The sequence below is a fragment of the Antechinus flavipes genome, chromosome 4, assembly GCF_016432865.1.
Source record: "Antechinus flavipes isolate AdamAnt ecotype Samford, QLD, Australia chromosome 4, AdamAnt_v2, whole genome shotgun sequence".
Taxonomy (NCBI): domain Eukaryota; kingdom Metazoa; phylum Chordata; class Mammalia; order Dasyuromorphia; family Dasyuridae; genus Antechinus; species Antechinus flavipes.
The window spans coordinates 421489716-421503469 of record NC_067401.1 but is presented as its reverse complement, the minus strand read 5'-3'; the positions used below and the strand labels follow the sequence as shown (position 1 = coordinate 421503469).

The following is a 13754-nucleotide window of genomic DNA, read 5'->3' as shown; positions in this document are numbered from 1 at the left end:
CTCTCTCGTCTCTTCTCTTTCCTTCCCTTTCTCCCTCCCTCCGTTACCCCCCTCTGTCTCTCTTCTCTTTCTCTCTTTCTGATACCGATCAACCTTAACTTTCTTATGTTTAAGAGAAATAAGCAAAGCTAAATATGCCTTAAAAAAACCCTACACATAACTTTCCCTAGATTCAGCTTGGTTGTCCTGGCAGTTTTTCTGTCTCTCTGTCTCTCTCTCTCTCTCTGTGTCTCTCTCTTTCTCTCTCTCTCTCTCTGTCTCTCTCTCACACACACACACACACACACACACACACACTTCCATTTTTCATAGGTACATGACCTCATATATAACGTTCTCTCAACACCCAGCTTCATCTCTCATTCATATAAGAGTGCCAACAGTTTCTTTCATGCACTTGGTTCCCAGGAACAAAACATTCACTCTGGGGAAACCCAACTTTACTGAAAATAGCCTCGTCCTGCTTAGTAGAGCAAACTTCCTGGACCGGGGAGAGGAGGTGGGACAAGGGGCGGGGCGGGGTGGGGTGGGGTCGGGTGAGGGCTTTTCGATGCCTTATCTGGACAAACAGAAACCCCAGGCTGGTACTGTAAGCCTCACTTGGCGTGCCCTGTCCAATTTTCAGTATGTGTATATGTATAATATATATGATTAAGATCTCTAAGTATCTGAACTTAATTAATATAAACTATTCATCCAATGGTGAGTTTTCAGAAGCAATGTTTGAAAAGAACAACTTGCAAAAAAAATCAAAGCAAATCCCCAAACCAAAACTAAAATCGAACAAAACTAGATCCAGCACCCTTTCAGTATGATAGGAGACCTCTCTACTGTCTATTTCCTTTTCATTATTGTTTCAAGAGCTTCTAGAGGCATAGAATCTGAGAGATGAATCTTAGTTTGAACACTGGGACTTCATAGAATTAAGGACCAAGTAAAGTATCAGGCTTCAGCATCCTGAGACACTCAGGACCAAGTAAAGTATCAGGCTTCAGCATCCTGAGACACTCACCTCTGAGAAAGCCAAGGAAGGGAGCTATTCTAAATGGGATGTGATGGGTGGGAGAGTATAATAACAACTGACATTTCTATAACATTTAATGATTATTAATTAGGTACTTTATACCCATTATCTCATTTTATCCTCAAAACAACTCTATGAGGTCAGGACCACTTATGATAGTTTTTTTTTTGCTCTGGATTTATAATTTCATTGATATTTGTAATATTCCTATATTGGAACATTCCCAGTGAGGAAATATCTTATGTTGATGCATAATGTTATCTGCTTTTCAATTTAGTTTCAAATGCACATCATTTACTACTCTTGGCTGTTTGCTCTTCTCTGGATTTTTGGGAAACAATTCTGTTCTGCTTCTTGTCCTTCCTACAAGATCTGTCTTCTTTTCAGTCATTCTGGCTGAAGTATCATCCATGTCACAATCCCTTAACTGTGGATGGCCCTTATGGCTCAGACTTTGTCCTTTTTCTCTCTAGTCTCTTTCACTTACTGATCTTATCAGCTTTCAAGGGCTCTGTTACCACCACTAGACAGTTAATACCTACTGCCTATTAGATGTTCCAAAGTGAATGTCCCAGAGACTTCTCAAACTCAACTTGTCCAAGAAAGAAGTTACGATCTTACCTTACCCCCAACTCACCAGCTTCTGAGTTATCTATCATATCAAAGACTCCATCATCTTCCCAGTCACCTAGTAACATCCTCAATTACTCACTCTTACCCACATATACAAACATAGTGAAATCTGGCACATTGATCTACACGATTTCTGTCCCCCCCTCCCAATTCTTCTCCACACATCCAACTAACACCTTTGTTTAGTCATTCATCACCTCTCACCTGAATGTTTGCAACAGTTTCCCATTTATTCTTCTGTTTCTAGCCTCTCCTTATTTGTAACTGACCTTCACACAGCTGTCAAAGTCATTTGGAGATCATTTTCATACTTGAGGAAGTTGGGAAAAGCATTATAGAGGAGATGTGATCTGATTGGAAGGAGGTGAAGTCAACAGATGATCATGAGGATGGGCTGGTCATTCAAGGCATGGGAGTTAATGTGAGCAAAGACCTGTGGATGGGAAAAAATCCCAACAGGATGAGAAAAGGGAATAGAGAATTAATATCAGATTGCAGTTTAATAGATTTACTGCTTAAAGGATTAACTTCCTACTGTGTGTGAGACTCAGTGGATACAAAGATTAAAATAAAAAATACAATTTCTATCCTAATCTAGTGGTGATAAGATGTGAATAGATGAGTATGTTACAACATATAATATGATTAAAACAAAGTGAGGGATAGGCAAAATCCAATTAGAAATTTGAGGAGAGATGCCCAGAGCATTAAGTATATATGAAATATTATTAAACATATTAGACAAATTAATTATTAATGAATAAACAAAAGATAACTCTTTATCTCTCCCAGAGAATGAAAGAATCTCAAAGAATCCAGGAGTTTTGTGGTCAGGAAGACAGTCTGGAAAAGAGAAAAAAAGTTTGTTTTTTTGCTGAACTAGAAAAAATGACCAGAATAATAATAGCATCTATACGGTGCTTTTAGGTTTGCAAATCACTTTATGTGTATAACTATGCATAGTTATTCATATAAAGTTTATATGTATACATATATAGTTATAGATATGAAATATACATAAAGTATTTATATACAAAGGATATATAGTTACTCATATAAAATATATACAAACATACTTATACATATAATGTGTGTGTATATATGTATGTGTGTATATATAAATTAGCTCATTGATCCTCACATCTATATGTATGAAATCTCATTGTTCAAGCCTGTGAGGTAGGAGTTTTATTACTATCTCAATTTAAAGATGAAACAGGTCTGAAGGCAGGGTAAATGTTAAATAACTACTCAGTGTCAGAGGCAGGGATGTTAACCTAGATCTTCTTGGCTCCAGATCTTGCAATCTATTACTGCCCCACCTAGTTTTCTTAGAAGAAACATTGTCTTCAGAAAGCAGGGTGAGGTGGATTATTCAATCTGGGCCAGAAGTAAAAGCTGAAGTCCAGAAGGGAATAGCTTGTTGTTGTTGAGTTGTGTCCGATTCTTCATGACCCCATTTGTTTGTGTGTGTGTTGTTGTTGTTGTTGTTGTTGTTTTTGTCAGAGACATTGGAGTAGTTTAACCATTTCTTTCTCTAGCTCATTTTACAGATGAACAACTGAGGCAAACAATTAAGTGACTTGTCCATAGTCTGAAGTCACATAGTTTGAAGCTGAATTTGAACTCAGGTTCTCCCGACTCCAAGTTCATTGCTCCATCCACTGAACCACCTAGCTGCCTAAGGAGGATAGATAAGAGGACATAAATAGAAAGGCAGGTTGAGGATGGAAGAATTTGAACTGGAAGGAGAATATAGATTTTTTAGGAACAAACAAAAAAGAATTTATACTAGAATGTTTGGATTTGGGTATGTAGAAGTGGGTATCTATGATGAAGGAATCTTAGATCCACCTCTTGCAATGGCCAAAAATGAATTCTGTTAACAATGTGCAACACCTGGAATTATTGCTCTGTACATGGTTCTGTTCTTGCTTATAATCAAATAGTCAGTATTATAGTCAAGTAGTCAATAATAATAATATTAGCAACTAACATATTGGTACTATGGTACTGGGACCCGAGCTAAATATTTTACAGATGATATCTCATTTGATCCTCACAACAACCTTGTGAGACAGGTGCTAGTATTATTTCTATTTTATTTATTTTTTAAACAGTTGTGGAACCTGAGACAAATAGGGAGATTAAATGACTTGTCTAGGATCACACAGCTAGTAAGTATCTGAGGCAAGATTTGAACTTAAATTTTCCTGCTTCCAATCTTGGCATTCTATCTACTGTGACACATTAGTTTCTCATGAAAGATTGCCTTAGAGTGGGTTCCTGCCAAACTATTTATAAATGAAGACCACCAACATTTAGTAAATACCTACTATGTACCAGATGCTATCTTAAGTGCCGGGCTTTGAATAGTGGTCTAAGGAATTCCAATCTGATAATAACTATTCCCATCTAGTAAAGCAGTCATTTTTGTAATCTAATCCAAAAAATAAACAACTGTTCCATGGAAGGAATACTCCTTGGCCCATGGTCTAGTCATGGTGGAGGTTTTTTGAAGGGAAGGGCTTACTTATACTCTTACTTGGGGTTTGACTGGTATTTACTAGTGGAATAGAAAATATTTCCCTCCATGTAATTAATGGCATGACAAAGTCATACCTGTCAGTGAGAGTTTAGCTTCATTTCTGCCTGGCAGCCCAAACTAGACTATGGAAACTCCAGAAATGTCTATAGAAATTCTGATTTTGCAGAATTAGTACTAGGTTTGGAGTCAGAAAGCCCATATTTGAGTACTGTGTTTGCTCATTGCTAATTATGTGATCAGAAGCAAGTCATCTAACCTCGCTGAGACTCAGTTTGATCATTTGTAAAACAGAAATAATATACACTTCTGTCACAAGGATGTTGTGGACAATTGCTTCTTAAAATAGTAATAATTATTATTATATTTCATTGTGAGCTTGCATATCTCTGTTGGACTACAAAAGATGTCAACATAGAGACAAGATGCATGGTACCAAGTTAAAAGATAGTGCTTAGGTGGTAACTTCAATGTTTACTTTTAGAGAGAGAGGAAAAATATTTTACAACAATTTTTGTGGCACACCCACCAATGACTTCTTTTTAACTAAGATAAAATCTCTGTTTCCATAGGATGCTGAAGATGCTGAGAAGGAAAAAGAATAAAAAGACATAGGGGAAGATTTCCTGGGTGCATCTTTTGCTATAAACAATGATAAACAAGGAGCTAGGGTGGAAGTTTCTGAGAGGCAGGTCTTGACTTAATGGGAAAACTTGGTAACAGTTGGAATAATCCAAAAATATAATGGGTTGCTTTGGGAGGTCATAGTTTTCTCCTCATCTTCAAGCAGTGGCTAGATGATCAGTTATTGGGGAAGTCAGATGGAATGATGTTAGTAAAGTGCTCTGTAAACTTTAAAGCACTAGACAAACATCAGCTATTAATGTTGTATATTATAGAGGAAATTTCTTTTTAAATAGTGTTTTTTTCTTTTCCCCACTTACATATAAAGACAATTTCTTCTACATTCATTTAAAAAAAATATGAGTTCCAAATTTTCTCCTTCCTTTCCTCACTTGCCCCCTCCCTAAATGGTAAGCAACTTGATTTAGGTTATTTATGTGTGCAATCATGTAAAACATGTTTCCCTATTAGTCATGTTGTGAAAGAAGAAACAGCCCAAAAGAAAAAAAATGTGTAAAAAATAAAGTGAAAATAGTATGTTTCAATTTGCATTCAGACTCCATCAGTTTGTTCTCTGAGTATGGATAGCATTTTGCATGAGTCTTTTAGAATTGTCTTAGATTATCATATTGCTGATAAGAGTTATGCTATTCAGCATTGATCATCACATAATGTTGCTGATACTCAGTACAATGTTCTCCTGGTTTTGTTTACTTCACTTTTCACCAGTTCTTATAAGTTTTTCCAAATTTTTCTGAAATTCACCTGCTTGTCATTTCTTATAACATTTTATTTCTTATAGTATTTCATTCATTGCATTCATACAACACAGCTTGTTCAGCCATTCCCCAATTGATGGGCATACCCTCATGGTCCAATTTTTTGCTACCACAGAAATCATTGTGTATTTGTGAATCCTTTTCCTTTTTTTATGATCTCTTTGAGATGCAGACCTAGTATTGGTATTATTGGATCAAAAGATATGCACAGTTTGATAGTCCTTTGGGAATAATTCTAAATTGCTCTTCAGAATGGTTGGCTCAATTCACAACTCCAGCAACAATATATTAATGTTCCAATTTTTCTATATTCTCCAACATATATAATTTTCCTTTTCTTTCCTAATAGCCTATCAGATAGGTGTGAGATAGTCCCCTGAAATAGTTGTAATTTGCATTTCTATAGAGTGAATTTCTAAATAGGTGTGGTTGTTCTAGAAGGCTTCAAGAGGCTCTCCCAGGTCTGAGATTCTGGGATTCTTTGATATATCCTTCATGAAAAAGCAAAATGAAACACCACTACTACTTTTTTTTTTTCTTTCAAAAAATTTTATTCGACAGAGATTAATCATTTTTCAAGGAAATACTAGTTATCAGAATGGCAAAGGGATTAGATTTTTCATTCCAGATGAGACTGTTGAAGAAACTCAACATATTTAGCCTGGAAAAGGGAAGTCTTAATGGTTGTGGGAATGGGAATGGAGAGAAGGCATAAGAATTGTCTTGAATTTTAAGCATTGTAGTTGGAAAGAGACAAATTTAACCTTGACTTCCTAACAATCCCAGCTTTCTAAAAGCAGAATGGAAAGTAGTAGTTTCCCTAAGTTCGAATCCTGGCTCAGTAATTTACTATCTGTGTGACCTTCAGTTTTATTGTTCAGTCATTTTTCAATCGTATTCAGCTCTTTATGACCCCATTTGAGATTTTCTCAGAAAAGATGTTGTTGTGGTTTGTCATTCCCTTCTCTAGCTCATTTTACAGATGAGGAAACTGATACAAACAGGTTAAGTAACTTGCCAGGATCACACATCAAGTAAGTTTCTGAGGACACAGATTTGAATTCATGACTACCTAGCTATACCATCAAGCTATTACTATGAATAAGTCAAATGAAATCAATGTGTTTATTAAGAGCCTGCTTTGTTCCAGGCACTGTGCTGAGCACTAATAATGAAATCAAAGACAAAAACAATCCTTTTCTTCAAGGAACTTGCAATCTACTAGATTAGAAATAGAAAGACATTATGAAAACAATGACATACAAATAAGCTATATATCAGTTCAATTAGAGGTACTCTTAAGGGGAAGGCACTAATATTAAGGAGGACCAGAAAAGTCTTCTTTTAGAACGGAGGTTTTCTCTTGAAGGAAACCAGGAAAATCAAGAGACAGAAACAAGGAGGGAGAGAATTTCAGACATGGTAGTAGCCAGGAAAAAGTTCACAGACTTGAGAGACAATGTGATTTAAAGGAGAAACAATAAAGAGATCAATGTCATTGGATCACTTGAGTGAGTGGATGACCATAATGTGTAACAGGATTAGAAAGGCTGGAACAGGCCAAGTTCTGAAGGGCTTTATAATGCAAAGACGTTCATATTTAATCTTGAAAATGATAGAGAGCTGCTAGGGTTTGTTAAATAGAAGGTTAGGGTTAATTCTTAATTGATCAGACATGTGATACAGGAAGACCACATTGATAGAGTGGAGGATGGAGTAAGGGGTATCTTGAAGCAGGGGGAGAAACAGAACACCGTTAAAATAGTCTAATGTGAGGTGATGAAGTCCTGTACCTTGTGCCATTGTCAGAGAATAAAATTGTACATATTTGAGAGATGTTGAGGAGATGGAGTTGACAGCACTTGGCAATAGATTCAATATGGGGAGTGAGAGAGAGTGAAGAGTTGAGGACGACACCTATGTTGAGAACATGGGGAAATGGGAAGATGATGGTTCCCTTGACCACAGCAGGGAAGTTAGAATGAGAGGAAGACTTGGGGAGAAAAATAATAAGTTCAGTTTTGGGCATGTTGAGTTTAAGATATCTAACTATGAAATATTCATTAGACAATTGAAGACTGAAAGTCAGGAGAGAGACTAGGTCTGGGTAAGTAGATATGATAATTTGCTTGAATAAAGATGATAACTGAATCTATGGGAGATGATTAGAGAGAAGAAGACCCAGGATAGATAGTTGGGGGACTTCCATGGAAAGTAGACACAGATTGGATAAAGAACCAACAAGAGAGACTGAGGGGCTGCCAGACAAGGATAATCACTTAATCTCTCTGGGTCTTAATGGGAGAGTTGTATTAGTAATCTCCAACATGATTTCCATCTCTAGATCTTTGTTCTTCCAATTTTACTGGAGATTTTTCAACAGAGAGTATCTGATTACTTTGGAGGTATGCCAAAGAGGGGAATTCTTTTTCAGGTATGGATTCAACTAGAGGGTCACCCTGGTCTCATTCTACACTGAAATTCGGCAATTCTAGATTTTTTCAATTTGCTTAAGCATTGCATTGATTGTGTGACTGGGTGAGTCTTTATGTATGTATTTATCAATGGAGTTGAGTTGCCTGTGGCTGGAACCTCTTTATCTCCAATCATGTTTTTCCATCCCCATCTCTAGTTCTTAAAACCTTACTTATACTTTTAGACATGGATCGAATTTTCTCTTTCCCATGAAGTCTTCTTTGATCCCTGTAGTGAGAAAATCTCATATTCTGAAACAACACTGTATACATCTCAACCACCTTTCCATTTTCTTCCTTATATTGTAACAACTCTTTGTGTAATTAATTTAACTCTCTTACTAGATTTTAACTTATTCCTTCTTGCTCAATGCCCAGTAATATAATGGAATGAACATTGAATCAGTTATGAGATGTATGTTCTAGTCTTTCTTTGCCACCACCTGGGTGACAGATAAAGTAGCTTTCCCCACCTGTAAAATAAGGAAGTAAGACTAGGTGACCTCTAAAGTCCTTTCTGTTTCTAAAAAGTCTTGATGTCAAGAAATATTCTTTTTTTTAAATAATGGTTTTTAATTTTCAAAATACAAGCAAAGATAGTTTACAACATTCACCATTCATTCAGGGTTTTGCAACCTTATGTTCTAAAATTTTCTCCCTCCTTTCCTTCCACCTCCTCCCTAGACGACAAACAATCCCATATATTTTAAATATATGCAGTTCTTCTATACATATTGTCACATTTCTCATGCTATACAAGAAAAATCAAATCAAAAAGGAAAAAAATGAAAAAAAGAAAGAAAAAAGCAACAAACAACAAAAATGGCACAAATACTATGTTGTTATCCAAGAAATATTTCTTGAGTTACTTACATATGGTTTTAGAATTTGGAACTGGAATAGATTCATACAACACTAGGCTCCTCTGAGCGTTGGGTGTGGGTGTAAAAGGGAATGCTAATATATTGCTAGAAATCTTGTTATCAGTCTATTGCAGCTGGACACAAACTCTAACCAATGGACAACCCCTTTTGAGTAAAAGGTTTTCTCAACTCAATAGAAAAAAATGGGAAGTGTTATTAATACCCCAGCATGTTCCACTTGTAAGTTCTTGTTTACGAATAGCTAACATTTATTGCAAAACAATTTATACACTTTATCATGTTTAGTAGCTTGAATTTATGTAGTGCTTTTAAGGTTTATAGAATACTTTTACATATATTATCAAATTTAATCCTTAAAATAGCACTAAAAGGTAGATGCTATTATTATCCAAATATCCAAATAATAAGCTATCCAATAATGGCTTTAATAACAATAGTAATAGCGAACATGTATACTAGTATTACTATATGTTAGGTACGTACAGCATTAAGTGCTTTACACTTATTATCTCATCTGATTCTGGAAACAACCTTGGGTAGGTACTATTATTATCTTTTTTTACACAAACAACAACAACACAATAGCTAATATTTACGTAGTGTTTGCCATTATGTAGTTGGGAGGCAGGTACTGGTATTATTATTTTCATTTACTGATGAGGAAACTGAGGAAAATATAGAGAATTTGTCTTTCTGACTCCAAACTCAGCTCTCTGACACATATGATAGTAAATATTTCTTTATGTGCTGTGCTTTTTATTTTATTTTTATTTATTTATTTATTATTTATTGAAAACCTTTTGTTTCTCTTTTCTCTTAATGCAAGGTAGGATGTTTGAGGTGAATAAGAGGAAAAGAGTTGAAGATTTTGGAAGTCACTTAGAAATGGCTCTTGAAAGCAGCTGGTAAGGCAGTGTAAAGAGTACTGTGCCTGGAGTTGGGAAAACTGGAGTTCACAAGTGACCTTGGACACTTATGAGCTATGTAATCTTCTGTCTGCTGCAGTTTCCTCAACTGCAAAAATGGAGCTACTAGCATTTTCCTTGCAAGTTATTGTGAGGATCAAATAAGGTAACATTTGTAAAGCATTTAATATAGTGCTTAACATATATTAGGTTTATTCCCTTCCCATTCCTCTTTTCCCCTTCTTGCTAAATAGCAACAAAAATGGTAAAAAAACAAAACAAAACAAAAAACCTCTGTTCTTTTCACCTCATATAATTGGGTACTTTTGAGCAATTGCTCCATTTGAGACATTATTTATTTGGGTTATTTGTTGTAGAGTACTATATCAACGATGAAGTGTTATAGTGGGCTATTTGCCAAAACATGTAAATAGTTTTCAATAGACTAAATATCTTGGTGTTATAATAATGTTCTGTATGATGAGATTTTATTTTTGGTGACAATTAAATAAAAAGTCCAACAATTACAAAATAAATGAGTTCATATAATTAAGGTGCTTATGCTATTCTCATCAATAAAATTTCACAAATTGGCATAAGTGGCCAGAAATTGGCCAAGATAGAGAAAGGATCTGGTGGGATGGAGAGAAGCTGAGACCTGGATTTTATTCTTAGTTGTCTGTGTGACCTTAACCCAATCTGTTCAATTTTTTTTTGTCCTAGTTTCTGCATCTGTGAATTGGGTGAAGATGGATGATTAAAAGAGATGATCTCCTTGAAATTCTTTTAAGTCTATGAATCTACTATCCCTGTAAAAGTCCATGACATTCTTATTCTGGTACCATCACTTAATACCTAAAGTTGTGTTATATATCAAATGTGCATTTGAAGTATCCTTCTCTATTGAAAGCAAAATGGAGAATATTATGTTAAATCTATACCTGGAGTTCCATGTCTAGTTTCTGCTGCTTTATCTCAAAAAGGATATAATGAATATTTCATTTAGAGAAAATCCAAAAAGAGAAAATTCTAATAATAAGAATTAATAAATTAATAAATAAAAAATCCTAAAGAGCTGATGGAAAAGTGATGGTTAAAAAAAGGACTTGATAAAAATCTATAATTGAGAAGTATATTTTGCATATGTTTATTTACATATATACTGTCTCTCCTACTAGAATCTAGATTCCTTAAGGGAAAGGATAGTTTCATTTCTTTTACTATATATGTACTACACATAATATATCTTGCACATAGTAAGTTTTTAAAGCATACTTGTTGAGTGACTTCTCTCTGTTGATTATTTCTTATTTATCATGTATATATGTAGTTGTTTACATGATGCTTTTCCTATGAGATTGTGACCTCCTGAAGGGTAGGAATTATCTCTTGCCTTTTTTTTTTTTTTTTCAATATCCCCAGCTGTATCCCACTGTAACAACATATAGTGGGCACTTACTACTAGGAGTAGTTAATATTTACATAGCATGTATTATGTGCTTAGCACTGTGCTAAGTACTTTACAATTATGATTCAATCTGATTTTCACAATAATCCTGAAAAGTAGGTGCTATTATTATTATTCCCATTTTGCAGATGAGGAACTGGAGATAACTGTTAAATGCCTTGCCCAAGGTCACATAGCTAGGAAGTGTTTGAAGCTGAATTTGAACTTAGGTCTTCCTGATTCTATGTCTGGTGCTCTGCTCAATGTGCCACCTAGCTACCCTATATAAATACTTATTGAGTAATTGATTGATGAAAAGTGATAAAATAAAGGTATGGATAAAGCATGTGAAGTTGGGAAAAAAAGTGAAGATGAGGATAGATTGAAGAAGTAATGAGAAATCATGTGCAAGCTCTGGTGGAAGGCTGGGTAAGCTGGAAGCCTTGAAAGTGGCTAAGATGAAGATAAGGATAAGATGAAGGCAGTGATGAGGGGAGTATATGGATAGGGTGATCAGATTAGGTTATTATGTAGATAAGATAAATATAGCTCTATACACCAAATACTAAAATAGGAGGAATGGGGTGACTTTTGAAACTCAAGTAAATAAGTTTGGGGGAAGTAGGAAAGGGAAATAACTACTTTGCCTACTGGGTGATAGATTTTATGGAACTTATTCCCTTAAGTAGTGGAACCAGAAGGAAATAGAAATAGAGTTCAAGTGTGTTTGGGTAGTTTTAGAAATGACTGACCTGTAAATGATTTTAAGGAAAAGTTGGGAGCTGCTTAACCTTTAAGACTGACACTGACAAAAATAACCAGCTTGTCCCACTGACTCTTGGCAGCAGAACCTTGGGCTGAACTGATCATAGGCTGAAATATAGTAAACTACAAGTGCTGCAGGAAAAGAGAGAGAAACATGTCACAATTTTTTTTTTAAATGAAAAGATCAGAGGCTATTGAGATTGACAGTGAATCATGGGGAGAAATTTAGGAATAGATCATTGAAAAGATGATTCATGACCATGTAGATAGGAAAGTAGTGATTACAAAGAGCCAAAATGTGGTAGATCTCTTGAATTCCTGAGTGCTGAATAGTACAAGTAGTAGGGAGGCTGAAGCTAATTGGGTATTTCTACTGAGTCAGGCACTAATATTGTGAACCCTCCACAGATAAGAGGCCACTAGACTACTTATGGAGGAATGAACCAGGTCAAAATCTTCCACGCTCATCAGTAGTAGAATTGGATCAGTGAGTGGCCATTACTCTTCCATTTTGGGAAAGATGACAAGACCCAATCTCAAGGACACAACAAAAGCAAAAAAAACCCCTCCAAAATACCTAATCCATCTCCACCCTCCCCAGTCTGTGGTGTTCTCTTCTTTAAAATATAATGGTTCTCTCTGGGAGCAGGTTTCTTGGGGAGGTTTTCTGGAGGCAGCCTTAGTTTCAGTTCAGAGTAATAATCACTTCAAATACAGCCAGCTGATAAAATCCAAACATTTATTTCTCCAAGAGCTCTTGCAGCTTTGTCCTTTGCTTCTGCCTCTGCTTTCTTCAGCCTCCAGCCAGCACAAAGGTGGAAGATGGAATGAATCTGACTCCACCTCTGAGAGTGGACCTGTGGACTTCCTCCCAGAGTGCTCTTTGGCTCTAAGAACTTCTTGCTTATATGAGCTCTCTAAAGATGTGAACACAAGCATTGTTTCTATCAGTTCCACTTAGTACCTTGTTTCAAGTTCTGACCCATTACATCTCCTTGTAAGATCAGATCAATCATACTGGACCATGCTAAATTAGATAATTATTGTCTCTATCAACTCTAATGAGTTAACACTTTGTAAAGATTCCAACACCAACCGAAGATGAAGATACAACATTTATTTGTCAAAGAAGCCTACTAACTAATAATCAGAAATAATTGATTTCTTAGACTATATTTGTATGTAATTTGTTTTATAAAATCACACAGCTAATAAGATGCATTTTGGTACAGTCAAAAGAATGCTGGATTTGCATTCAAATCATCGTTGTCATTTACTATCAATGTGACATTGAGTAAGTCGCTTTTAAAAAAATTGTGAAATAAAACATGTAATTTAACTAGGCTTGAGCAAAGCATTTGATAAGGAATCTTAAATTATTTTCATGAAAAAGAAGCAAAATATTGACAAAGCATTAGATGGATTCAAAATTGGTTTGAATGTTTGGAGACAAAGAACTATTGTTAACAGTTCAATGTCAACTTGGCAGGAGTTGTCCCATGGAATGCTCCAGGGTTATGTGCTTGGCTCTTAACTGTTTGACATTTTTATCAATGTCTTGGATAAGGGCTCAGATGACACGATCATCAAATTTGCAGATGAAATAAAGCTGGGAGGAATAACTAACTCACTGGATGACATTCTGCTGTCAGAATTCAGAAAGATCTTGACAGG

The 13754-nt window shown here is 35.5% G+C and overlaps 1 protein-coding gene and 1 long non-coding RNA gene across 2 annotated transcripts in view; one reads left to right on the top strand and one right to left on the bottom strand.

Annotated features, from left to right (window-relative positions):
* Positions 1–9174, bottom strand: part of KIAA0040 (KIAA0040 ortholog) — a 45565-nt gene extending 36391 nt beyond the window's left edge. Inside the window, exons 1-2 of the mRNA XM_051998918.1 lie at positions 8953–9174; positions 1927–2090 (exon numbers count right to left, since the gene is read on the bottom strand). The gene's annotated coding sequence lies outside the window, so the exon portion shown is untranslated. The remainder of the gene's footprint in view (positions 1–1926; positions 2091–8952) is intronic.
* A 601-nt stretch (positions 9175–9775) lies between these two features.
* On the top strand, positions 9776–10820 carry LOC127562874 (uncharacterized). Its single transcript, XR_007953836.1, has 2 exons — positions 9776–10034; positions 10592–10820. It is a non-coding gene; the product is annotated as an uncharacterized LOC127562874 (long non-coding RNA).
* Positions 10821–13754: the final 2934 nt, after the last annotated feature.